This window comes from Rhipicephalus microplus, chromosome 4 (genome assembly GCF_043290135.1).
Source record: "Rhipicephalus microplus isolate Deutch F79 chromosome 4, USDA_Rmic, whole genome shotgun sequence".
Taxonomy (NCBI): domain Eukaryota; kingdom Metazoa; phylum Arthropoda; class Arachnida; order Ixodida; family Ixodidae; genus Rhipicephalus; species Rhipicephalus microplus.
This window is the reverse complement of record NC_134703.1, coordinates 189,948,242-189,970,018: the sequence shown is the minus strand read 5'-3', so window position 1 is coordinate 189,970,018 and position 21,777 is coordinate 189,948,242. Positions and strand designations below refer to the sequence as shown.

General features: G+C 42.8%; 41 non-coding genes across 41 annotated transcripts; all 41 read right to left on the bottom strand.

Annotated features, from left to right (window-relative positions):
• Window positions 1-8,658: 8,658 nt before the first annotated feature.
• Window positions 8,659-8,731, bottom strand: TRNAF-GAA (transfer RNA phenylalanine (anticodon GAA)). Its single transcript has one exon. It is a non-coding gene; the product is annotated as a tRNA-Phe (tRNA).
• Window positions 8,732-8,981: 250 nt separating this feature from the next.
• TRNAF-GAA (transfer RNA phenylalanine (anticodon GAA)) lies at window positions 8,982-9,054 on the bottom strand. The gene has a single exon. It is a non-coding gene; the product is annotated as a tRNA-Phe (tRNA).
• A 250-nt stretch (window positions 9,055-9,304) lies between these two features.
• On the bottom strand, window positions 9,305-9,377 carry TRNAF-GAA (transfer RNA phenylalanine (anticodon GAA)). Its single transcript has one exon. It is a non-coding gene; the product is annotated as a tRNA-Phe (tRNA).
• A 251-nt stretch (window positions 9,378-9,628) lies between these two features.
• TRNAF-GAA (transfer RNA phenylalanine (anticodon GAA)) lies at window positions 9,629-9,701 on the bottom strand. The gene has a single exon. It is a non-coding gene; the product is annotated as a tRNA-Phe (tRNA).
• A 248-nt stretch (window positions 9,702-9,949) lies between these two features.
• TRNAF-GAA (transfer RNA phenylalanine (anticodon GAA)) lies at window positions 9,950-10,022 on the bottom strand. The gene has a single exon. It is a non-coding gene; the product is annotated as a tRNA-Phe (tRNA).
• Window positions 10,023-10,270: 248 nt separating this feature from the next.
• Window positions 10,271-10,343, bottom strand: TRNAF-GAA (transfer RNA phenylalanine (anticodon GAA)). The gene has a single exon. It is a non-coding gene; the product is annotated as a tRNA-Phe (tRNA).
• A 250-nt stretch (window positions 10,344-10,593) lies between these two features.
• On the bottom strand, window positions 10,594-10,666 carry TRNAF-GAA (transfer RNA phenylalanine (anticodon GAA)). The gene has a single exon. It is a non-coding gene; the product is annotated as a tRNA-Phe (tRNA).
• A 251-nt stretch (window positions 10,667-10,917) lies between these two features.
• On the bottom strand, window positions 10,918-10,990 carry TRNAF-GAA (transfer RNA phenylalanine (anticodon GAA)). Its single transcript has one exon. It is a non-coding gene; the product is annotated as a tRNA-Phe (tRNA).
• A 250-nt stretch (window positions 10,991-11,240) lies between these two features.
• TRNAF-GAA (transfer RNA phenylalanine (anticodon GAA)) lies at window positions 11,241-11,313 on the bottom strand. The gene has a single exon. It is a non-coding gene; the product is annotated as a tRNA-Phe (tRNA).
• Window positions 11,314-11,564: 251 nt separating this feature from the next.
• On the bottom strand, window positions 11,565-11,637 carry TRNAF-GAA (transfer RNA phenylalanine (anticodon GAA)). Its single transcript has one exon. It is a non-coding gene; the product is annotated as a tRNA-Phe (tRNA).
• Window positions 11,638-11,885: 248 nt separating this feature from the next.
• On the bottom strand, window positions 11,886-11,958 carry TRNAF-GAA (transfer RNA phenylalanine (anticodon GAA)). The gene has a single exon. It is a non-coding gene; the product is annotated as a tRNA-Phe (tRNA).
• A 250-nt stretch (window positions 11,959-12,208) lies between these two features.
• Window positions 12,209-12,281, bottom strand: TRNAF-GAA (transfer RNA phenylalanine (anticodon GAA)). Its single transcript has one exon. It is a non-coding gene; the product is annotated as a tRNA-Phe (tRNA).
• A 249-nt stretch (window positions 12,282-12,530) lies between these two features.
• Window positions 12,531-12,603, bottom strand: TRNAF-GAA (transfer RNA phenylalanine (anticodon GAA)). The gene has a single exon. It is a non-coding gene; the product is annotated as a tRNA-Phe (tRNA).
• A 250-nt stretch (window positions 12,604-12,853) lies between these two features.
• Window positions 12,854-12,926, bottom strand: TRNAF-GAA (transfer RNA phenylalanine (anticodon GAA)). The gene has a single exon. It is a non-coding gene; the product is annotated as a tRNA-Phe (tRNA).
• Window positions 12,927-13,176: 250 nt separating this feature from the next.
• Window positions 13,177-13,249, bottom strand: TRNAF-GAA (transfer RNA phenylalanine (anticodon GAA)). Its single transcript has one exon. It is a non-coding gene; the product is annotated as a tRNA-Phe (tRNA).
• Window positions 13,250-13,500: 251 nt separating this feature from the next.
• Window positions 13,501-13,573, bottom strand: TRNAF-GAA (transfer RNA phenylalanine (anticodon GAA)). Its single transcript has one exon. It is a non-coding gene; the product is annotated as a tRNA-Phe (tRNA).
• Window positions 13,574-13,821: 248 nt separating this feature from the next.
• On the bottom strand, window positions 13,822-13,894 carry TRNAF-GAA (transfer RNA phenylalanine (anticodon GAA)). Its single transcript has one exon. It is a non-coding gene; the product is annotated as a tRNA-Phe (tRNA).
• Window positions 13,895-14,142: 248 nt separating this feature from the next.
• TRNAF-GAA (transfer RNA phenylalanine (anticodon GAA)) lies at window positions 14,143-14,215 on the bottom strand. Its single transcript has one exon. It is a non-coding gene; the product is annotated as a tRNA-Phe (tRNA).
• Window positions 14,216-14,465: 250 nt separating this feature from the next.
• On the bottom strand, window positions 14,466-14,538 carry TRNAF-GAA (transfer RNA phenylalanine (anticodon GAA)). The gene has a single exon. It is a non-coding gene; the product is annotated as a tRNA-Phe (tRNA).
• A 250-nt stretch (window positions 14,539-14,788) lies between these two features.
• On the bottom strand, window positions 14,789-14,861 carry TRNAF-GAA (transfer RNA phenylalanine (anticodon GAA)). Its single transcript has one exon. It is a non-coding gene; the product is annotated as a tRNA-Phe (tRNA).
• A 250-nt stretch (window positions 14,862-15,111) lies between these two features.
• Window positions 15,112-15,184, bottom strand: TRNAF-GAA (transfer RNA phenylalanine (anticodon GAA)). The gene has a single exon. It is a non-coding gene; the product is annotated as a tRNA-Phe (tRNA).
• Window positions 15,185-15,434: 250 nt separating this feature from the next.
• Window positions 15,435-15,507, bottom strand: TRNAF-GAA (transfer RNA phenylalanine (anticodon GAA)). Its single transcript has one exon. It is a non-coding gene; the product is annotated as a tRNA-Phe (tRNA).
• A 251-nt stretch (window positions 15,508-15,758) lies between these two features.
• On the bottom strand, window positions 15,759-15,831 carry TRNAF-GAA (transfer RNA phenylalanine (anticodon GAA)). The gene has a single exon. It is a non-coding gene; the product is annotated as a tRNA-Phe (tRNA).
• Window positions 15,832-16,081: 250 nt separating this feature from the next.
• On the bottom strand, window positions 16,082-16,154 carry TRNAF-GAA (transfer RNA phenylalanine (anticodon GAA)). The gene has a single exon. It is a non-coding gene; the product is annotated as a tRNA-Phe (tRNA).
• A 250-nt stretch (window positions 16,155-16,404) lies between these two features.
• TRNAF-GAA (transfer RNA phenylalanine (anticodon GAA)) lies at window positions 16,405-16,477 on the bottom strand. The gene has a single exon. It is a non-coding gene; the product is annotated as a tRNA-Phe (tRNA).
• Window positions 16,478-16,727: 250 nt separating this feature from the next.
• TRNAF-GAA (transfer RNA phenylalanine (anticodon GAA)) lies at window positions 16,728-16,800 on the bottom strand. Its single transcript has one exon. It is a non-coding gene; the product is annotated as a tRNA-Phe (tRNA).
• Window positions 16,801-17,051: 251 nt separating this feature from the next.
• Window positions 17,052-17,124, bottom strand: TRNAF-GAA (transfer RNA phenylalanine (anticodon GAA)). Its single transcript has one exon. It is a non-coding gene; the product is annotated as a tRNA-Phe (tRNA).
• A 250-nt stretch (window positions 17,125-17,374) lies between these two features.
• Window positions 17,375-17,447, bottom strand: TRNAF-GAA (transfer RNA phenylalanine (anticodon GAA)). Its single transcript has one exon. It is a non-coding gene; the product is annotated as a tRNA-Phe (tRNA).
• A 251-nt stretch (window positions 17,448-17,698) lies between these two features.
• On the bottom strand, window positions 17,699-17,771 carry TRNAF-GAA (transfer RNA phenylalanine (anticodon GAA)). The gene has a single exon. It is a non-coding gene; the product is annotated as a tRNA-Phe (tRNA).
• Window positions 17,772-18,021: 250 nt separating this feature from the next.
• Window positions 18,022-18,094, bottom strand: TRNAF-GAA (transfer RNA phenylalanine (anticodon GAA)). Its single transcript has one exon. It is a non-coding gene; the product is annotated as a tRNA-Phe (tRNA).
• Window positions 18,095-18,345: 251 nt separating this feature from the next.
• TRNAF-GAA (transfer RNA phenylalanine (anticodon GAA)) lies at window positions 18,346-18,418 on the bottom strand. Its single transcript has one exon. It is a non-coding gene; the product is annotated as a tRNA-Phe (tRNA).
• Window positions 18,419-18,666: 248 nt separating this feature from the next.
• Window positions 18,667-18,739, bottom strand: TRNAF-GAA (transfer RNA phenylalanine (anticodon GAA)). The gene has a single exon. It is a non-coding gene; the product is annotated as a tRNA-Phe (tRNA).
• Window positions 18,740-18,989: 250 nt separating this feature from the next.
• Window positions 18,990-19,062, bottom strand: TRNAF-GAA (transfer RNA phenylalanine (anticodon GAA)). Its single transcript has one exon. It is a non-coding gene; the product is annotated as a tRNA-Phe (tRNA).
• A 250-nt stretch (window positions 19,063-19,312) lies between these two features.
• TRNAF-GAA (transfer RNA phenylalanine (anticodon GAA)) lies at window positions 19,313-19,385 on the bottom strand. Its single transcript has one exon. It is a non-coding gene; the product is annotated as a tRNA-Phe (tRNA).
• A 250-nt stretch (window positions 19,386-19,635) lies between these two features.
• Window positions 19,636-19,711, bottom strand: TRNAF-GAA (transfer RNA phenylalanine (anticodon GAA)). The gene has a single exon. It is a non-coding gene; the product is annotated as a tRNA-Phe (tRNA).
• Window positions 19,712-19,958: 247 nt separating this feature from the next.
• On the bottom strand, window positions 19,959-20,031 carry TRNAF-GAA (transfer RNA phenylalanine (anticodon GAA)). The gene has a single exon. It is a non-coding gene; the product is annotated as a tRNA-Phe (tRNA).
• Window positions 20,032-20,281: 250 nt separating this feature from the next.
• TRNAF-GAA (transfer RNA phenylalanine (anticodon GAA)) lies at window positions 20,282-20,354 on the bottom strand. Its single transcript has one exon. It is a non-coding gene; the product is annotated as a tRNA-Phe (tRNA).
• A 250-nt stretch (window positions 20,355-20,604) lies between these two features.
• TRNAF-GAA (transfer RNA phenylalanine (anticodon GAA)) lies at window positions 20,605-20,677 on the bottom strand. The gene has a single exon. It is a non-coding gene; the product is annotated as a tRNA-Phe (tRNA).
• Window positions 20,678-20,927: 250 nt separating this feature from the next.
• On the bottom strand, window positions 20,928-21,000 carry TRNAF-GAA (transfer RNA phenylalanine (anticodon GAA)). The gene has a single exon. It is a non-coding gene; the product is annotated as a tRNA-Phe (tRNA).
• A 250-nt stretch (window positions 21,001-21,250) lies between these two features.
• On the bottom strand, window positions 21,251-21,323 carry TRNAF-GAA (transfer RNA phenylalanine (anticodon GAA)). Its single transcript has one exon. It is a non-coding gene; the product is annotated as a tRNA-Phe (tRNA).
• Window positions 21,324-21,574: 251 nt separating this feature from the next.
• Window positions 21,575-21,647, bottom strand: TRNAF-GAA (transfer RNA phenylalanine (anticodon GAA)). The gene has a single exon. It is a non-coding gene; the product is annotated as a tRNA-Phe (tRNA).
• Between the last annotated feature and the right edge of the window lie 130 nt (window positions 21,648-21,777).

The window sequence follows — 21,777 nt, the reverse complement described above, 5'->3', positions numbered from 1 at the left end:
CAAACGGTCGCAAAGCGACTGTTTTGGCCAGTCGCTTCCTGACCGATTTTTTGGTCGCGCGACTGCAGTCGCAAAACACTTTAACCAATCAGCGAAGACCAGAAGTGACGTCAGCCTTTGTTTACATCCGGCCACCTCGTATGTTATTTTTTTTTTCTCGTTGCGCTTGCCTACTGCCGTGAGGTACGAACGACACGTACGTTCATCCGTGGATTTTTCCTCGCATCAGACGAATGCCACCACGGCCAGCTTTAAGTACTCGGCCGAGCTCCTCATCGACGCGATTAAAATGTACCCATATCTGTATGACAAGCGGCACCCTTTTTTTAAAGATCGGACAAAGAAAGACCGGGCTTGGGCAGAGATCGGAAGCATGTTCGGCATGTCGAGTAAGTACCGAGATTTTTTGTTTCAGTAGCTATATAAGCAAGAACAGGTGTGTACTGCATGGCTGGCGTTGCCAATGAATGAACAATGAAAATATTGGTATTTGTACTGCAAGGTTTTAGTTTGCATTAGATGTATTGACTGTGATGTATGCGAGCGCAGTTGTGTGCACGTTCGTTCTCGCGACTTTCCGAGTTTAACATCGAAATCGACATGACAGAACATTGTATAGCTGATAATAAAGCTCAGACGTTCGAAATACTGCTCGCAGTTGCCAACTCACCTAGCGCATGCTCCTTGCTGTGTTTGTACGTCATCGTCTGGCCAAGGGAATGTGTGCTTTTGTGAACGTGCGGCATTTGCAATGCATAATCTAGTGCGCGGTGAGGGAGGGGGGGTGTTATGCTTTAATTCTGCCTATGCATTGCAGTTGTGCTGTTTTAAAAAAGAATGCAAAGTAGCTTCTGCTTTGAGCGCATTTTGTGCACTCCATAGAGGAGCGTGTAATTGAGACATACAAAACATGTTTAGCAGCACTCTCAAATGTCCGGATTTGGGAGTCAGACATGCTGTTGATGCCAAATGACATGCAATCGTAAAAAAAAAAAAAAGATATGGTAGTGTTCTAGGGGCTGGGCGAACACTGAAGGAAAGCACAGATGGGGGAATTTATTCCTCTGTAATGTGGCCCATATCTAATCCTCATTTCTTCACAACTGTTGCTTTCCTCTCCTTTGTTTTTGTCTGTTGGTGCCTTTATATTTCGATTATTCCTTTATTCCCAGAGGTTATATCTCTCCGCTTCCAACTGTGCTTCGTTTTTGTTTGTTTTCTTTGTTCCTATATTTTAAAGTCGATTTTTCATGTCTGCTTCTATGTGTTGGTATGTTTTCATGTTTTGGTCCCTTTATTTTCTTATAATTTCCTTCCTCTCGCTCTCTCTATGTTACACTTTGAGTCATATATTATGTTTGTTGCATTTCTTTCTCTCAAAAATTGTCATCTTGCTCTAGTTAGTTTCATTCTTCTTTTCAAGTTGTTTAACATGTTTGCTTTTGTTTGACAACAATCGCTCCCGCTGTACACGACAGTTTCGCTTGGCCGATACCAATGGTATATACTCACCTGTGGAGTTTTGCACAATGCAGTAATGATTAGAAAGTTTCACTCTGATGGTGATAAAGACATCATGTGCTGGTTCATGAAATTGACTTTTTGCAAGTGAACTTCAATTGCCGAAGGTATAAACAAACTCTTTGTTACAATAGCTTGGCAGACATGCTTACCTTCAAGAAACAGTGTACATAACTCTTTGCGCAACTAATCATTGCGTCAGCTGTGATGTCGTGCACATGTAGGTGGACGGTCGAAAACACTAGGTGGGCGGCATTTCTGGAACCCTCGGCTGCAGGTTCCCTCAATCATGGGCAGAGATTTTGCAATGTTTAAGCCCCTACCAATACTTAAGTTTAGATGGCATCCGATTCATTTTGATGCCCAATATTCAGATTTCTAGGGTGCTGCAGCCGAAAGGATCTGGGCAAAGAAAATAAAGACCGCTCACAATTGTGCTGAAATAAAGTAGAAAATTTATCAGCAATACAGTATGCACAATACATTCTTACAGCAAGGGTTTTGTTTTCAGGTGTCCTTGTTGAGAAACGATTTAAGAACCTGCGTGATATCTTCAAAAGCAAACAACAAGACATACGTGAAAGACAAAGAAGTGGAGCCGGAGCAGCCGACATTCCAACAATAAAATGGCCCCATTTTGAGGCTATGCTTAAATTAATGGAAGGAGAATCTGAGCCTGTGGCTGAAGTTCAATATTAGTTGACTATTGAGTACTGAACAAAAAAAAAGTTGATTTAATTCACATGACTGTTATACATACACATAAATACACACATATAAATACACATAAGTACACTGCACATAAACATAGAAGTCCCAAGAGGTAATTCACAGTGGGCATGCATGTGATCATGAACATGGTGGCAATGGGCTGTTTTGATGTCGAGTAATTGTGGCTACAGCTACGAAGAATAACTCTGTGCATCATTCTTGGGTAGGTACTGTGCAACATGAGTGCCATTGACCAAAGGTAATGAATAATGCTTACCCTCCATTGAACAGAAAATGAAATGTTTTGGTTAGCATAGCACAATGCATCAGCACAACACAAAAAGTATAGCATACCGTACAAGTAACACGTGGACAGCTTCACAAAACAGAATATTGAAGACAGAACAGTAAGAATGAGAGAATTGAGTGTACTTTCTGTGTCATTCTCGGCTCTCATTTACCAAAAGAAGGAAGGCTTAATACAAAATCTAAAAATCTAAAGAGATCGCTTATTGCATGTGTCATGAGGCTGTTCATAGACAAGCATTGCACATATTCATTACAAGAATGCAGCATAAGTACTTATATTGTAGCAAAACAGTGAAAATGCTCTAAAAATGCAAACAATAGCACTGACAGAATCACATATTGCATGTTCTCTTGCAGCAGCCACTTCACAGCAGAAGAGGCTAACGAGAGGTGAGCATGCACAAAAATTTTCAGTACCATGTGCATGCACTTGAAGCTGTACACGCATGGACTTCAACCCAGAAACATTATTTTTTATTACTAGGTGATTGTACTTTGCAAAATTATGAAAAATACAAGCGTGCTTGAAAGGCGGTGTTCAGGTCGTTAGCTTGCCCGAACCACTGCATCTTTTTAAATACATTCAGCACTCAACACTGAACAAAAGCACACAGGAATACATGAGGGCACAGGCCTTGTTTCTGTGAGAATGTGGTTATTGTACAACGTCAAATATTTCTGAAAAAGCAAAGTATTCATCAGCGACAGGCCGAAATTAAGCAAACTAATGCATTATCTGCATACACTGGCAACACATTCATGTCAATTCGTTATGAACAAGTGTCCAGTGCTGATTGCAATACAAATGAGCTGAATAATGTGAAGCATTCACTCATTCCTAGCAGTAAAATGATGCTGCAAAAGTCGTATGTAGCATGTGTTCAAGAAACATAATGACACCAGGCACAGTTTCATCAGACACATCGTTTGCACAGCCATTTAGGACTGACTGTATAAATTTCATTCACATAGCCAGTGAGATATTGTCACGGGGTCAGAGACTTTTGTACAAAATGCGTTTACAGGGGAAAACCCACAGGCAAGATTCACAATGGCTGATTAACACCCTCACGTGCTTATCAGCTGCTTGAGTTCTTCCTCTACCTTTACTTCATCTCCGTGACAATATCTCTTGTTCTCATTTAGATGCGCAACCTACATAGCATTTTATTAACATAATAGGCACATTAAACTTCTGTATGCACACCTTCCATACAGCAGTGCTCAATTAAAAGGTAACGCAAGTGTAAAATAAACCTCGTGTTGAGTGAAATCATAATGGCATTTTAACTCCCGAAAAATGCCTAAAACTGTTCATGTACTAGTGGCATCATCAAATACATGGAGAGAAGTTTTCATCACTGCAGATCACCGCCTCGGCCAAGCCATGCAGCGGAACTGGAACGTACCCCTGATACAACTGAGGAGACTGGTGTCGACACCTGCAGCAATGAGTAAAACCTTTATGAATCCACCTAAGTAATGACAAATGAAGGGTATGCATAGATAGCCAATCTATTAAATCTTAAAAACATGTTTTGTAACCTTCTTCATGTTCTAGCACATTTGGAGAAAGTGCCTAATGTTTTGACACCAGATTCTGCTGCATGCAATTGTAACACTTTATAAGTTGTATAATAATACTGCCTCCTTCTGCAGTGATGCTTCAGCAACCACCTCAAGAGAATAGCCACCATCAAAACGGTGTGTAAACGAAAAAATTATCAGGTACTCCTGGCAAGAGATCACAATCACAACTTTTCGAAAAGTATCTTTTTCTGTACATTTAAGCAATATGTATAATTCACTGCAGGTCACGCTCGTCAAGAGGACAACGGACCTGCGAGGGCGCTAGGTGAGATATACCGCTGACTCTTAGAGGATAAACTTGCAGATTTTTTTCTAACAATCCTGCGCATGCTACAAAATACAAAACTTTATAAGGTTAACGCTCGGTCAAGTTGGTACACAGACATAGTAACTAAAAAGAGTGTGAGAACGACAAGGTAGAAACAGAAAAAACAGGATAGAGCACTGACTTTAAACTGATGTTTTTATTGTGGGCACATTTATACTAAGGCAGACAGAACCCATGTAACTACCGTAATATTTAGGCGTTAATATCAGAACATCAGCACCCTGTCCCAAAACACGAGTGTCCGTTTCAAAGATCAAAAGCCCATTTATTTCTCACAGAGAGGTAGACGCCCTATTGACACATTTATCTTTTAAGTGTGCTATTTAATTTGCTTCAGTTCCTCTATATTTTTTTTCTTTCTTAGTGCCGAAAAGCACAAACATCAGTTGAAAGTCAGTGCTCTGTCTTGTTTCTTCTGTTTCTACCTTGTCATTCTCACACAGTTTTTTTTTGCTAAATGGTGCTTCACGAAGTAACAATGCAACCTTAAAGCATTCATATGCATGAATCGCAGATCACACTTGCTTTGCAGCAATGCAGGAGAGGGCACAAGCCATGAAGCTGTGGCGCAAGTGTGCATGGAGCACCTTGAACACATCAGAGCGAACAAGGGGGTCATCAAAAAAGATAACATTGGTTTCTTCGCTCTACGTACCGATGCACGCCTCAGAGAGCTACCAGTGCACATTGCACAAGATGTAATGCATGCAGTAGAACTTATGCTGTGTGAAGCAGAGGCAAAATTGCATCAGAGCAGTGAAGCAAATTGAAGTGTTTATATAATGTCAATGACACCCATCTTTTTTTATCTTGTGTTCACTTTTCTAGTCTCAACTTAAAAGGGTCATGACTGGTTACTCAACAATTGACGGTTGTCAGCAAAAAACAAAACTACAGAGTAAAATGTGCTAGTACACGTGTGAAAAGGGGCCTTAAGAGATCATTTTAATCAAAAATATGCCGTAGAAGTGCTCGGCTCCTAAAACTCAACCTACCACAAGTGACCGCCATTTTGTCATGGCATGCGAGACGTCACAAGCCGAAGGAGCAATGACAAATGGTATACTCATTGCACATTCACAGGACCCATTTTGACATCCGAAATTATTTGCTGCAAGTACCAGCGCTACATTGCTGACACAGTAGCCATGTTTCGACCCCTGGAAGTCATTTAGGTTTAGTGGAGAGTTCAACAATGCGAAAAAATTTGATTGCAAGCGCAGTTGATGACGGAACACGACCGTCTGCCAGATTGCACACTGTGCAGCAGCTTGTCGAGCAAGCGGTTCGTGATGTCATGGATAGTGAGTGCGTCAGTATTGCCCAACTGTCAGGCGACTAGCTCGTTTATAAAAATATGCGATTAAAAATTAGCAGCTTGACCAAATCGCTTGAATTTTGCCAGCTTGTATGTGAACATACAAGAATCAGCTCATACAACACACATTATGGTTGAAAATTGGGTGTCATGACCCCTTTAGGGCAACTTATTTCTGTGATAATTGTAGTGATAACCGTGCAATAACCCAAATATTTTAACATGAATTATTTATTTTTGTGTTTTCATGATTATATTTGGACATGACAGTTTTCCCTGTAATGTATCTGTTGTGTCACGGGTGATTTTTCTCTTGTTTGTTTAGCTTAAGAAGATGCTATGTACATAAGTTCTGTAAGCAATAAAATGCATTTACAACCCACCTTCACCTTGTACGCCTCAAGTGCTGTTCACCACTTTGTCCTGCCAAGGCACCTGACCGTCTGTGACGAAGTAGTGCGCCAATTTATCTCGCACTTCCTTGGCATACCTAAAACGCATAAGTGCCATGTGAAATTTCTGTCGGCACAGCCATGATGGAAGACACACTGTAAAAGGAGCATGCTGAGCTTGAAAATCTCACGCATAGTTGCATTTCAGTGTCATAGTCATGACGCTACATTGCCAAAGTGTTCCTCATTTTTATGTATTAATGAGCGCTACCTCTGCTGTCTACTTTCTACGGCATCATCACAGCTTCTGATAGAATGCATATTTACTGACTAACTTTAGAAATTTCGATATGTCAAGTTCCATGACAGCCAAGGTCAGCAACTGCTCGCATTTGGACAAAACCATTGTGCACTTTTGAGAGAACGATTGCGCTGTACAGTTAAACCTAATTAGGGCTGGTGCACACCGGCAACTAGGAGCGGTCGCGCGACCATTTGCGACTGGTCGCGAACAGTAGCACTGCTTGCTTGTGCACTCCGCAAGCTGTCGTATATGCAGTGAATATTTCTGTGCCTACACATTTTGGCGAATCATAAGCATGCATCAACCTTTTCATGGAAGAGCGTACGTGCTCATATTACTCAGGTTGAAGAAGGGCAACCTAAATGTACCTGTAGCAATTTGCTTAGCATGGATTTCTGAAAAGCTGTAAATTCAAGGAGAACCTATTTCGCAAAACGTACATCACTCAAGTCTATTGTTTAAATTGCTTTCACACAATGTGCTACCGTCCACAATATGTATTGCCACTGCGCTACTGTCCACAGTGTATTGTGTCACTGTCAATTTAACAGAACATACGTAAAATTGTAGCAAGGTGCAGGGGTTAAACGCTGGTCATGTTTGTGAGAAATTTCGCATGTGTACTTGTGCAAACACACACCGTCGTGCATGCAGATACATAAAGGGTGGTTGGTTGAACCTCCTCCTTCCTCGATGCTGAAAAATATTTTTGGCATGAATACTCTGAGTGCCTTGAACAGCACATCAATTTGTCCTAAAAATTTGTGCATAATTGTACTCGCAAAGCTGAGGATTGTGTTTCACTTATTTTATAACATCATAATTGCGCTCTATATAGTACCTGTGCATCAGGATAACAGAAAACGGGAACTGACACGTCCACAATGTAATGTCATTGTGTAGCGCAGAACCCCATTTTCTGTGATTTTACAAGCGGAAACCACGTACTGATTACGCAATAAGCCACAACAGATGGTTTTGAAACATTCACCACCTGAGATTCTTAACGTACGTGCGCAACAAACGCGCCAACTTAAGTGCATTTCGCCTCCACTTAAAGGCGATCGATGCGGCCGTAATCAAACCCCTCATTTACGCCTAAACTGCCGACCGCAGTAACGACTGCACCATCGAGCCCGCATACGTCATAAATGCAATTCGTTCTATCTGCCCAAGCGAAACTTCCTTACAAGCGAAGCGCAGCCACAAGCCACAGCATATTAATCTTCAAACCACACGCTCTTACTTAATGGTCATGGCCAGGCTGTCGTGTGCCGAAATTGTAGGCCGGTGGTTTGTGTCCTGCTTGGATATTGCGGGGCGCAGCAGTTCGAGCAAAGTGTCGAACGTTCGTGGCGGCATCCGCATGAAGCTAACCACCAAAAAAAGAATGAGATAACATGTTATGCACTATCTTATAAGCACGTAAAACAACCATAAACTTACTCTCGGAAATACTCCTCGTCGTGCGAGCGCAAGTCGGGAAGCAGACGTCCTGTGTGGCCAGCCACTTCTCGCGAGCGAAGGGACGGTCTCACCCACCACCGCCTTGCTTGCTTTGAACGTTTTCGTGCTGCCAGCGCTGACACGTTGGCTGAGCACATCAGCACCGCCACAACCTCTTCTTCATCACTCGACTCGAAGTCTATGATGCTGCCGGGAGAACGCTACGCAAACACAGCCGTCAAAAACAAACGCATCGCGCTCAGCGGGCTCCGTATCTGATCAGCTGATCGTCGCCGGTCGCCCAAGTTCTCGTTGATAACGAGATCTGTACGTGACTCTCCGGGTTTGCGACTTCCGGTCGCTCGCATGAATCCTTGCCGGTGTGAACGTCGCTCGCAGTTTGGTCGCCAGTCGCAAATGGTCGCGCGACCGCGGCTAGTCGCCGGTGTGCACCAACCTTAACACTCTCCCAACTCAGTTATTTCGGCAGACGGGAGAAGAGTGAAAGCGGGATTCAACAGTTCTTGCGTTTCGGTAAAACCGCTTTATTTTAGCTGTTGCACATTATTACATGTCTTTCACGCTGTTCCGGTTCTTTTGCAACGCCTACTGCTGCGATGCAATCTGAATCAGCATTTTTTTTATCAAGCATGTGTGTTCACCTGCGTAATCGTTTCACTCGTTAGAATTATTGCAAAATACTTGCATACCGACAGATTTAACAAAAATGTGCTTTGGACGCCGAAGCCCGGGATCGAACCAGGGACCTTTAGATCTTCAGTCTAACGCTCTCCCAACTGAGCTATTTCGGCAGACGGGAGAAGAGTGAAAGCGGGATTCAAAAGTTCTTGCGTTTCGGTAAAACCGCTTTATTTTAGCTGTTGCACAATATTACATGTCTTTCACGCTGTTCCGGTTCTTTTGCAACGCGTACTGCCGCGATGCATTCTGAATCAGCATTTTTTTATAAAGCATGTGTGTTCACCTGCGTAACCGTTTCACTCGTTAGAATTATTGCAAAATACTTGTATTCCGACAGATTTAACAAAAAATTGCTTTGGACGCCGAAACCCGGGATCGAGCCAAGGACCTTTGGATCTTCAGTCTAACACTCTCCCAACTGAGCTATTTCTGCAGACGGGAGAAGAGTGAAAGCGGGATTGAACAGTTCTTGCGTTTCGGTAAAACCGCTTTATTTTAGCTGTTGCACATTATTACATGTCTTTGGCGCTGTTCCGGTTCTTTTGCAACGCCTACTGCCGCGATGCATTCTGAATCAGCATTTTTTTATCAAGCATGTGTGTTCACCTGCGTAATCGTTTCACTCGTTAGAATAATTGCAAAATACTTGCATACCGACAAATTTAACAAAAATGTGCTTTGGACGCCGAAACCCGGGATTGAACCAGGGACCTTTAGATCTTCAGTCTAACACTCTCCCAACTGAGTTATTTCGGCAGACGGGAGAAGAGTGAAAGCGGGATTCAACAGTTCTTGCGTTTCGGTAAAACCGCTTTATTTTAGCTGTTGCACATTATTACATGTCTTTCACGCTGTTCCGGTTCTTTTGCAACGCCTACTGCTGCGATGCAATCTGAATCAGCATTTTTTTTATCAAGCATGTGTGTTCACCTGCGTAATCGTTTCACTCGTTAGAATTATTGCAAAATACTTGCATACCGACAGATTTAACAAAAATGTGCTTTGGACGCCAAAACCCGGGATCGAACGAGGGACCTTTAGATCTTCTGTCTAACGCTCTCCCAACTGAGCTATTTCGGCAGAAGGGAGAAGAGTGAAAGCGGGATTCAACAGTTCTTTCGTTTCGGTAAAACCGCTTTATTTTAGCTGTTGCACATTATTACAAGTCTTTACACTGTTCCGGTTCTTTCGCAACGCCTACTGCCGCGGTACAATCTGAATCAGCATTTTGTATCAAGCATGTGTGTTCACCTGCGTAATCGTTTCACTCGTTAGAATTATTGCAAAATACTTGCATACCGACAGATTTACCAAAGATGTGCTTTGGACGCCAAAACCCGGGATCGAACCAGGGACCTTTAGATCTTCTGTCTAACGCTCTCCCAACTGAGCTATTTCGGCAGAAGGGAGAAGAGTGAAAGCGGGATTCAACAGTTCTTTCGTTTCGGTAAAACCGCTTTATTTTAGCTGTTGCACATTATTACAAGTCTTTACACTGTTCCGGTTCTTTCGCAACGCCTACTGCCGCGGTACAATCTGAATCAGCATTTTGTATCAAGCATGTGTGTTCACCTGCGTAATCGTTTCACACGTTAGAATTATTGCAAAATACATGCATACCGACAGATTTAACAAAAATGTGCTTTGGACGCCGAAACCCGGGATTGAACCAGGGACCTTTAGATCTTCAGTCTAACGCTCTCCCAACTGAGCTATTTCGGCAGATGGGAGAAAATTGAAAGCGGGATTCAACAGTTCTTGCGTTTCTGTAAAACCGCTTTATTTTAGCTGTTGCACATTATTACAAGTCTTTCACGCTGTTCCGGTTCTTTTGCAACGCCTACTGCTGCGATGCATTCTGAATCAGCATTTTTTTATCAAGCATGTGTGTTCACCTGCGTAATCGTTTCACTCGTTAGAATTATTGCAAAATACTTGCATACCGACAGATTTAACAAAATTGTGCTTTGGACGCCGAAACCCAGTATCGAACCAGGGACCTTTAGATCTTCAGTCTAACGCTCTCCCAACTGAGCTATTTCGGCAGACGGGAGAAGAGTGAAAGCGGGATTCAACAGTTCCTGCGTTTCGGTAAAACCACTTTATTTTAGCTGTTGCACATTATTACATGTCTTTCACGCTGTTCCGGTTCTTTTGCAACGCCTACTGCCGCGATGCATTCTGAATCAGCATTTTTTTATAAAGCATGTGTGTTCACCTGCGTAACCGTTTCACTCGTTAGAATTATTGCAAAATACTTGTATTCCGACAGATTTAACAAAAAAATTGCTTTGGACGCCGAAACCCGGGATCGAGCCAAGGACCTTTGGATCTTCAGTCTAACACTCTCCCAACTGAGCTATTTCGACAGACGGGAGAAGAATGAAAGCGGGATTGAACAGTTCTTGCGTTTCGGTAAAACCGCTTTATTTTAGCTGTTGCACATTATTACATGTCTTTGGCGCTGTTCCGGTTCTTTTGCAACGCCTACTGCCGCGATGCATCCTGAATCAGCATTTTTTTATCAAGCATGTGTGTTCACCTGCGTAATCGTTTCACTCGTTAGAATTATTGCAAAATACTTGCATACCGACAGATTTAACAAAAATGTGCTTTGGACGCCGAAACCTGGGATTGAACCAGGGACCTTTAGATCTTCAGTCTAACACTCTCCCAACTGAGTTATTTCGGCAGACGGGAGAAGAGTGAAAGCGGGATTCAACAGTTCTTGCGTTTCGGTAAAACCGCTTTATTTTAGCTGTTGCACATTATTACATGTCTTTCACGCTGTTCCGGTTCTTTTGCAACGCCTACTGCTGCGATGCAATCTGAATCAGCATTTTTTTTATCAAGCATGTGTGTTCACCTGCGTAATCGTTTCACTCGTTAGAATTATTGCAAAATACTTGCATACCGACAGATTTACCAAAGATGTGCTTTGGACGCCAAAACCCGGGATCGAACGAGGGACCTTTAGATCTTCTGTCTAACGCTCTCCCAACTGAGCTATTTCGGCAGAAGGGAGAAGAGTGAAAGCGGGATTCAACAGTTCTTCCGTTTCGGTAAAACCGCTTTATTTTAGCTGTTGCACATTATTACAAGTCTTTACGCTGTTTCGGTTCTTTCGCAACGCCTACTGCCGCGGTACAATCTGAATCAGCATTTTTTATTAAGCATGTGATTTCACCTGCGTAATCGTTTCACACGTTAGAATTATTGCAAAATACATGCATACCGACAGATTTAACAAAAATGTGCTTTGGACGCCGAAACCCGGGATTGAACCAGGGACCTTTAGATCTTCAGTCTAACGCTCTCCCAACTGAGCTATTTCGGCAGATGGGAGAAAATTGAAAGCGGGATTCAACAGTTCTTGCGTTTCTGTAAAACCGCTTTATTTTAGCTTTTGCACATTATTACAAGTCTTTCACGCTGTTCCGGTTCTTTTGCAACGCCTACTGCTGCGATGCATTCTGAATCAGCATTTTTTTATCAAGCATGTGTGTTCACCTGCGTAATCGTTTCACTCGTTAGAATTATTGCAAAATACTTGCATACCGACAGATTTAACAAAAATGTGCTTTGGACGCCGAAGCCCGGGATCGAACCAGGGACCTTTAGATCTTCAGTCTAACGCTCTCCCAACTGAGCTATTTCGGCAGACGGGAGAAGAGTGAAAGCGGGATTCAACAGTTCTTGCGTTTCGGTAAAACCGCTTTATTTTAGCTGTTGCACAATATTACATGTCTTTCACGCTGTTCCGGTTCTTTTGCAACGCCTACTGCCGCGATGCATTCTGAATCAGCATTTTTTTATAAAGCATGTGTGTTCACCTGCGTAACCGTTTCACTCGTTATATTATTGAAAAATACTTGTATTCCGACAGATTTAACAAAAAATTGCTTTGGACGCCGAAACCCAGTATCGAACCAGGGACCTTTAGATCTTCAGTCTAACGCTCTCCCAACTGAGCTATTTCAGCAGACGGGAGAAGAGTGAAAGCGGGATTCAACAGTTCTTGCGTTTCGGTAAAACCGCTTTATTTTAGCTGTTGCACATTATTACATGTCTTTCACGCTGTTCCGGTTCTTTTGCAACGCGTACTGCCGCGATGCATTCTGAATCAGCATTTTTTTATAAAGCATGTGTGTTCACCTGCGTAACCGTTTCACTCGTTAGAATTATTGCAAAATACTTGTATTCCGACAGATTTAACAAAAAATTGCTTTGGACGCCGAAACCCGGGATCGAGCCAAGGACCTTTGGATCTTCAGTCTAACACTCTCCCAACTGAGCTATTTCGGCAGACGGGAGAAGAGTGAAAGCGGGATTGAACAGTTCTTGCGTTTCGGTAAAACCGCTTTATTTTAGCTGTTGCACATTATTACATGTCTTTGGCGCTGTTCCGGTTCTTTTGCAACGCCTACTGCCGCGATGCATTCTGAATCAGCATTTTTTTATCAAGCATGTGTGTTCACCTGCGTAATCGTTTCACTCGTTAGAATAATTGCAAAATACTTGCATACCGACAAATTTAACAAAAATGTGCTTTGGACGCCGAAACCCGGGATTGAACCAGGGACCTTTAGATCTTCAGTCTAACACTCTCCCAACTGAGTTATTTCGGCAGACGGGAGAAGAGTGAAAGCGGGATTCAACAGTTCTTGCGTTTCGGTAAAACCGCTTTATTTTAGCTGTTGCACATTATTACATGTCTTTCACGCTGTTCCGGTTCTTTTGCAACGCCTACTGCTGCGATGCAATCTGAATCAGCATTTTTTTTATCAAGCATGTGTGTTCACCTGCGTAATCGTTTCACTCGTTAGAATTATTGCAAAATACTTGCATACCGACAGATTTAACAAAAATGTGCTTTGGACGCCAAAACCCGGGATCGAACGAGGGACCTTTAGATCTTCTGTCTAACGCTCTCCCAACTGAGCTATTTCGGCAGAAGGGAGAAGAGTGAAAGCGGGATTCAACAGTTCTTTCATTTCGGTAAAACCGCTTTATTTTAGCTGTTGCACATTATTACAAGTCTTTACACTGTTCCGGTTCTTTCGCAACGCCTACTGCCGCAGTACAATCTGAATCAGCATTTTGTATCAAGCATGTGTGTTCACCTGCGTAATCGTTTCACTCGTTAGAATTATTGCAAAATACTTGCATACCGACAGATTTACCAAAGATGTGCTTTGGACGCCAAAACCCGGGATCGAACCAGGGACCTTTAGATCTTCTGTCTAACGCTCTCCCAACTGAGCTATTTCGGCAGAAGGGAGAAGAGTGAAAGCGGGATTCAACAGTTCTTTCGTTTCGGTAAAACCGCTTTATTTTAGCTGTTGCACATTATTACAAGTCTTTACACTGTTCCGGTTCTTTCGCAACGCCTACTGCCGCGGGACAATCTGAATCAGCATTTTGTATCAAGCATGTGTGTTCACCTGCGTAATCGTTTCACACGTTAGAATTATTGCAAAATACATGCATACCGACAGATTTAACAAAATTGTGCTTTGGACGCCGAAACCCGGGATTGAACCAGGGACCTTTAGATCTTCAGTCTAACGCTCTCCCAACTGAGCTATTTCGGCAGATGGGAGAAAATTGAAAGCGGGATTAAACAGTTCTTGCGTTTCGGTAAAACCGCTATATTTTAGCTGTTGCACATTATTACAAGTCTTTCACGCTGTTCCGGTTCTTTTGCAACGCCTAGTGCCGCGATGCATTCTGAATCAGCATTTTTTTATCAAGCATGTGTGTTCACCTGCATAATCGTTTCACTCGTTAGAATTATTGCAAAATACTTGCATACCGACAGATTTAACAAAAATGTGCTTTGGACGCCGAAACCCAGTATCGAACCAGGGACCTTTAGATCTTCAGTCTAACGCTCTCCCAACTGAGCTATTTCGGCAGATGGGAGAAAATTGAAAGCGGGATTCAACAGTTCTTGCGTTTCTGTAAAACCGCTTTATTTTAGCTTTTGCACATTATTACAAGTCTTTCACGCTGTTCCGGTTCTTTTGCAACGCCTACTGCTGCGATGCATTCTGAATCAGCATTTTTTTATCAAGCATGTGTGTTCACCTGCGTAATCGTTTCACTCGTTAGAATTATTGCAAAATACTTGCATACCGACAGATTTAACAAAAATGTGCTTTGGACGCCGAAGCCCGGGATCGAACCAGGGACCTTTAGATCTTCAGTCTAACGCTCTCCCAACTGAGCTATTTCGGCAGACGGGAGAAGAGTGAAAGCGGGATTCAACAGTTCTTGCGTTTCGGTAAAACCGCTTTATTTTAGCTGTTGCACAATATTACATGTCTTTCACGCTGTTCCGGTTCTTTTGCAACGCCTACTGCCGCGATGCATTCTGAATCAGCATTTTTTTATAAAGCATGTGTGTTCACCTGCGTAACCGTTTCACTCGTTATATTATTGAAAAATACTTGTATTCCGACAGATTTAACAAAAAAATTGCTTTGGACGCCGAAACCCAGTATCGAACCAGGGACCTTTAGATCTTCAGTCTAACGCTCTCCCAACTGAGCTATTTCGGCAGACGGGAGAAGAGTGAAAGCGGGATTCAACAGTTCTTGCGTTTCGGTAAAACCGCTTTATTTTAGCTGTTGCACATTATTACATGTCTTTGGCGCTGTTCCGGTTCTTTTGCAACGCCTACTGCCGCGATGCATCCTGAATCAGCATTTTTTTATCAAGCATGTGTGTTCACCTGCGTAATCGTTTCACTCGTTAGAATTATTGCAAAATACTTGCATACCGACAGATTTAACAAAAATGTGCTTTGGACGCCGAAACCTGGGATTGAACCAGGGACCTTTAGATCTTCAGTCTAACACTCTCCCAACTGAGTTATTTCGGCAGACGGGAGAAGAGTGAAAGCGGGATTCAACAGTTCTTGCGTTTCGGTAAAACCGCTTTATTTTAGCTGTTGCACATTATTACATGTCTTTCACGCTGTTCCGGTTCTTTTGCAACGCCTACTGCTGCGATGCAATCTGAATCAGCATTTTTTTTATCAAGCATGTGTGTTCACCTGCGTAATCGTTTCACTCGTTAGAATTATTGCAAAATACTTGCATACCGACAGATTTACCAAAGATGTGCTTTGGACGCCAAAACCCGGGATCGAACGAGGGACCTTTAGATCTTCTGTCTAACGCTCTCCCAACTGAGCTATTTCGGCAGATGGGAGAAAATTGAAAGCGGGATTCAACAGTTCTTGCGTTTCTGTAAAACCGCTTTATTTTAGCTGTTGCACATTATTACAAGTCTTTCACGCTGTTCCGGTTCTTTTGCAACGCCTACTGCTGCGATGCATTCTGAATCAGCATTTTTTTATCAAGCATGTGTGTTCACCTGCGTAATCGTTTCACTCGTTAGAATTATTGCAAAATACTTGCATACCGACAGATTTAACAAAAATGTGCTTTGGACGCCGAAGCCCGGGATCGAACCAGGGACCTTTAGATCTTCAGTCTAACGCTCTCCCAGCTGAGCTATTTCGGCAGACGGGAGAAGAGTGAAAGCGGGATTCAACAGTTCTTGCGTTTCGGTAAAACCGCTTTATTTTAGCTGTTGCACAATATTACATGTCTTTCACGCTGTTCCGGTTCTTTTGCAACGCCTACTGCCGCGATGCATTCTGAATCAGCATTTTTTTATAAAGCATGTGTGTTCACCTGCGTAACCGTTTCACTCGTTATATTATTGAAAAATACTTGTATTCCGACAGATTTAACAAAAAAATTGCTTTGGACGCCGAAACCCAGTATCGAACCAGGGACCTTTAGATCTTCAGTCTAACGCTCTCCCAACTGAGCTATTTCGGCAGACGGGAGAAGAGTGAAAGCGGGATTCAACAGTTCTTGCGTTTCGGTAAAACCGCTTTATTTTAGCTGTTGCACATTATTACATGTCTTTGGCGCTGTTCCGGTTCTTTTGCAACGCCTACTGCCGCGATGCATCCTGAATCAGCATTTTTTTATCAAGCATGTGTGTTCACCTGCGTAATCGTTTCACTCGTTAGAATTATTGCAAAATACTTGCATACCGACAGATTTAACAAAAATGTGCTTTGGACGCCGAAACCTGGGATTGAACCAGGGACCTTTAGATCTTCAGTCTAACACTCTCCCAACTGAGTTATTTCGGCAGACGGGAGAAGAGTGAAAGCGGGATTCAACAGTTCTTGCGTTTCGGTAAAACCGCTTTATTTTAGCTGTTGCACATTATTACATGTCTTTCACGCTGTTCCGGTTCTTTTGCAACGCCTACTGCTGCGATGCAATCTGAATCAGCATTTTTTTTATCAAGCATGTGTGTTCACCTGCGTAATCGTTTCACTCGTTAGAATTATTGCAAAATACTTGCATACCGACAGATTTACCAAAGATGTGCTTTGGACGCCAAAACCCGGGATCGAACGAGGGACCTTTAGATCTTCTGTCTAACGCTCTCCCAACTGAGCTATTTCGGCAGATGGGAGAAAATTGAAAGCGGGATTCAACAGTTCTTGCGTTTCTGTAAAACCGCTTTATTTTAGCTGTTGCACATTATTACAAGTCTTTCACGCTGTTCCGGTTCTTTTGCAACGCCTACTGCTGCGATGCATTCTGAATCAGCATTTTTTTATCAAGCATGTGTGTTCACCTGCGTAATCGTTTCACTCGTTAGAATTATTGCAAAATACTTGCATACCGACAGATTTAACAAAAATGTGCTTTGGACGCCGAAACCCAGTATCGAACCAGGGACCTTTAGATCTTCAGTCTAACGCTCTCCCAACTGAGCTATTTCGGCAGACGGGAGAAGAGTGAAAGCGGGATTCAACAGTTCCTGCGTTTCGGTAAAACCGCTTTATTTTAGCTGTTGCACATTATTACATGTCTTTCACGCTGTTCCGGTTCTTTTGCAACGCCTACTGCCGCGATGCATTCTGAATCAGCATTTTTTTATAAAGCATGTGTGTTCACCTGCGTAACCGTTTCACTCGTTAGAATTATTGCAAAATACTTGTATTCCGACAGATTTAACAAAAAAATTGCTTTGGACGCCGAAACCCGGGATCGAGCCAAGGACCTTTGGATCTTCAGTCTAACACTCTCCCAACTGAGCTATTTCGGCAGACGGGAGAAGAATGAAAGCGGGATTGAACAGTTCTTGCGTTTCGGTAAAACCGCTTTATTTTAGCTGTTGCACATTATTACATGTCTTTGGCGCTGTTCCGGTTCTTTTGCAACGCCTACTGCCGCGATGCATCCTGAATCAGCATTTTTTTATCAAGCATGTGTGTTCACCTGCGTAATCGTTTCACTCGTTAGAATTATTGCAAAATACTTGCATACCGACAGATTTAACAAAAATGTGCTTTGGACGCCGAAACCTGGGATTGAACCAGGGACCTTTAGATCTTCAGTCTAACACTCTCCCAACTGAGTTATTTCGGCAGACGGGAGAAGAGTGAAAGCGGGATTCAACAGTTCTTGCGTTTCGGTAAAACCGCTTTATTTTAGCTGTTGCACATTATTACATGTCTTTCACGCTGTTCCGGTTCTTTTGCAACGCCTACTGCTGCGATGCAATCTGAATCAGCATTTTTTTTATCAAGCATGTGTGTTCACCTGCGTAATCGTTTCACTCGTTAGAATTATTGCAAAATACTTGCATACCGACAGATTTACCAAAGATGTGCTTTGGACGCCAAAACCCGGGATCGAACGAGGGACCTTTAGATCTTCTGTCTAACGCTCTCCCAACTGAGCTATTTCGGCAGAAGGGAGAAGAGTGAAAGCGGGATTCAACAGTTCTTCCGTTTCGGTAAAACCGCTTTATTTTAGCTGTTGCACATTATTACAAGTCTTTACGCTGTTTCGGTTCTTTCGCAACGCCTACTGCCGCGGTACAATCTGAATCAGCATTTTTTATTAAGCATGTGATTTCACATGCGTAATCGTTTCACACGTTAGAATTATTGCAAAATACATGCATACCGACAGATTTAACAAAAATGTGCTTTGGACGCCGAAACCCGGGATTGAACCAGGGACCTTTAGATCTTCAGTCTAACGCTCTCCCAACTGAGCTATTTCGGCAGATGGGAGAAAATTGAAAGCGGGATTCAACAGTTCTTGCGTTTCTGTAAAACCGCTTTATTTTAGCTGTTGCACATTATTACAAGTCTTTCACGCTGTTCCGGTTCTTTTGCAACGCCTACTGCTGCGATGCATTCTGAATCAGCATTTTTTTATCAAGCATGTGTGTTCACCTGCGTAATCGTTTCACTCGTTAGAATTATTGCAAAATACTTGCATACCGACAGATTTAACAAAAATGTGCTTTGGACGCCGAAGCCCGGGATCGAACCAGGGACCTTTAGATCTTCAGTCTAACGCTCTCCCAACTGAGCTATTTCGGCAGACGGGAGAAGAGTGAAAGCGGGATTCAACAGTTCTTGCGTTTCGGTAAAACCGCTTTATTTTAGCTGTTGCACAATATTACATGTCTTTCACGCTGTTCCGGTTCTTTTGCAACGCCTACTGCCGCGATGCATTCTGAATCAGCATTTTTTTATAAAGCATGTGTGTTCACCTGCGTAACCGTTTCACTCGTTAGAATTATTGCAAAATACTTGCATACCGACAGATTTACAAAAGATGTGCTTTGGACGCCGAAACCCGGGATTGAACCAAGGACCTTTAGATCTTCAGTCTAATGCTCTCCCAACTGAGCTATTTCGGCAGATGGGAGAAAATTGAAAGCGGGAATAAACAGTTCTTGCGTTTCGGTAAAACCGCTATATTTTAGCCGTTGCACATTATTACAAGTCTTTCACGCTGTTCCGGTTCTTTTGCAACGCCTAGTGCCGCGATGCATTCTGAATCAGCATTTTTCTATCAAGCATGTGTGTTCACCTGCGTAATCGTTTCACTCGTTAGAATTATTGCAAAATACTTGCATAACGACAGATTTAACAAAATTGTGCTTTGGACTCCGCAACCCGGGATCGAACCAGGGACCTTTAGATCTTCAGTCTAACGCTCTCCCAACTGAGCTATTTCCGCAGACGGGAGAAGAGTGAAAGCGGGATTCAACAGTTCTTGCGTTTCGGTAAAACCGCTTTATTTTAGCTGTTGCACATTATTACATGTCTTTCACGCTGTTCCGGTGCTTTTGCAACGCCTACTGCCGCAATGCATTCTTAATCAGCATTTTTTATCAAGCATTCGTGTTCATCTGCGCAATCGTTTCATTCGTTAGAATTATTGCAAAATACTTGCATACCGATAGATTTAACAAAAAAAGTGCTTTCGACGCCGAAACCCGGTATCGAACCAGGGACCTTTAGATCTTCAGTCTAACGCTCTCCCAACTGAGCTATTTCGGCAGACGGGGGAAGAGTGAAAGCGGGATTTAACAGTTCTTGCGTTTCGGTAAAACCGCTTTATTTTAGCTGTTGCACATTATTACATGTCTTTCACGCTGTTCCGGTTCTTTTGCAACGCCTACTGCCGCGATGTATTCTGAATCAGCATTTTTTTATCAAGCATGTGTGTTCACCTGCGTAACCGTTTCACTCGTTAGAATTATTGCAAAATACTTGCATACCGACAGATTTAACAAAAATGTGCTTTGGACGCCGAAACCCGGGATTGAACCAGGGACCTTTAGATCTTCAGTCTAACGCTCTCTCAACTGAGCTATTTCAGCAGACGGGAGAAGAGTGAAAGCGGGATTCAACAGTTCTTGCGTTTCGGTAAAACCGCTTTATTTTAGCTGTTGCACATTATTACATGTCTTTCACGCTGTTCCGGTGCTTTTGCAACGCCTACTGCCGCGATGCATTCTGAATCAGCATTTTTTTATCAAGCATGCGTGTTCACCTGCGCAACCGTTTCATTCGTTAGAATTATTGCAAAATACTTGCATACCGATAGATTTAACAAAAAAGGGCTTTCGACGCCGAAACCCGGTATCGAACCAGGGACCTTTAGATCTTCAGTCTAACGCTCTCCCAACTGAGCTATTTCGGCAGACGGGAGAAGAGTGAAAGCGGGATTCAACAGTTCTTGCGTTTCGGTAAAACCGCTTTATTTTAGCTGTTGCACATTATTACATGTCTTTCACGCTGTTCCGGTTCTTTTGCAACGCCTACATCCGCGATGCATTCTGAATCAGCATTTTTTTATCAAGCATGTGTGTTCACCTGCGTGATCGTTTCACTCGTTAGAATTATTGCAAAATACTTGCATACCGACAGATTTAACAAAAATGTGCTTTGGACGCCGAAACCGGGGATCGAACCAGAGACCTTTAGATCTTCAGTCTAACACTCTCCCAACTGAGTTATTTCGGCAGACGGGAGAAGAGTGAAAGCGGGATTCAACAGTTCTTGCGTTTCGGTAAAACCGCTTTATTTTAGCTGTTGCACATTATTACATGTCTTTGGCGCTGTTCCGGTTCTTTTGCAACGCCTACTGCCGCGATGCATCCTGAATCAGCATTTTTTTATCAAGCATGTGTGTTCACCTGCGTAATCGTTTCACTCGTTAGAATTATTGCAAAATACTTGCATACCGACAGATTTAACAAAAATGTGCTTTGGACGCCGAAACCTGGGATTGAACCAGGGACCTTTAGATCTTCAGTCTAACACTCTCCCAACTGAGTTATTTCGGCAGACGGGAGAAGAGTGAAAGCGGGATTCAACAGTTCTTGCGTTTCGGTAAAACCGCTTTATTTTAGCTGTTGCACATTATTACATGTCTTTCACGCTGTTCCGGTTCTTTCGCAACGCCTACTGCTGCGATGCAATCTGAATCAGCATTTTTTTTATCAAGCATGTGTGTTCACCTGCGTAATCGTTTCACTCGTTAGAATTATTGCAAAATACTTGCATACCGACAGATTTACAAAAGATGTGCTTTGGACGCCAAAACCCGGGATCGAACCAGGGACCTTTAGATCTTCTGCCTAACGCTCTCCCAACTGAGCTATTTCGGCAGAAGGGTGAAGAGTGAAAGCGGGATTCAACAGTTCTTTCGTTTCGGTAAAACCGCTTTATTTTAGCTGTTGCACATTATTACAAGTCTTTACGCTGTTCCGGTTCTTTCGCAACGCCTACTGCCGCGGT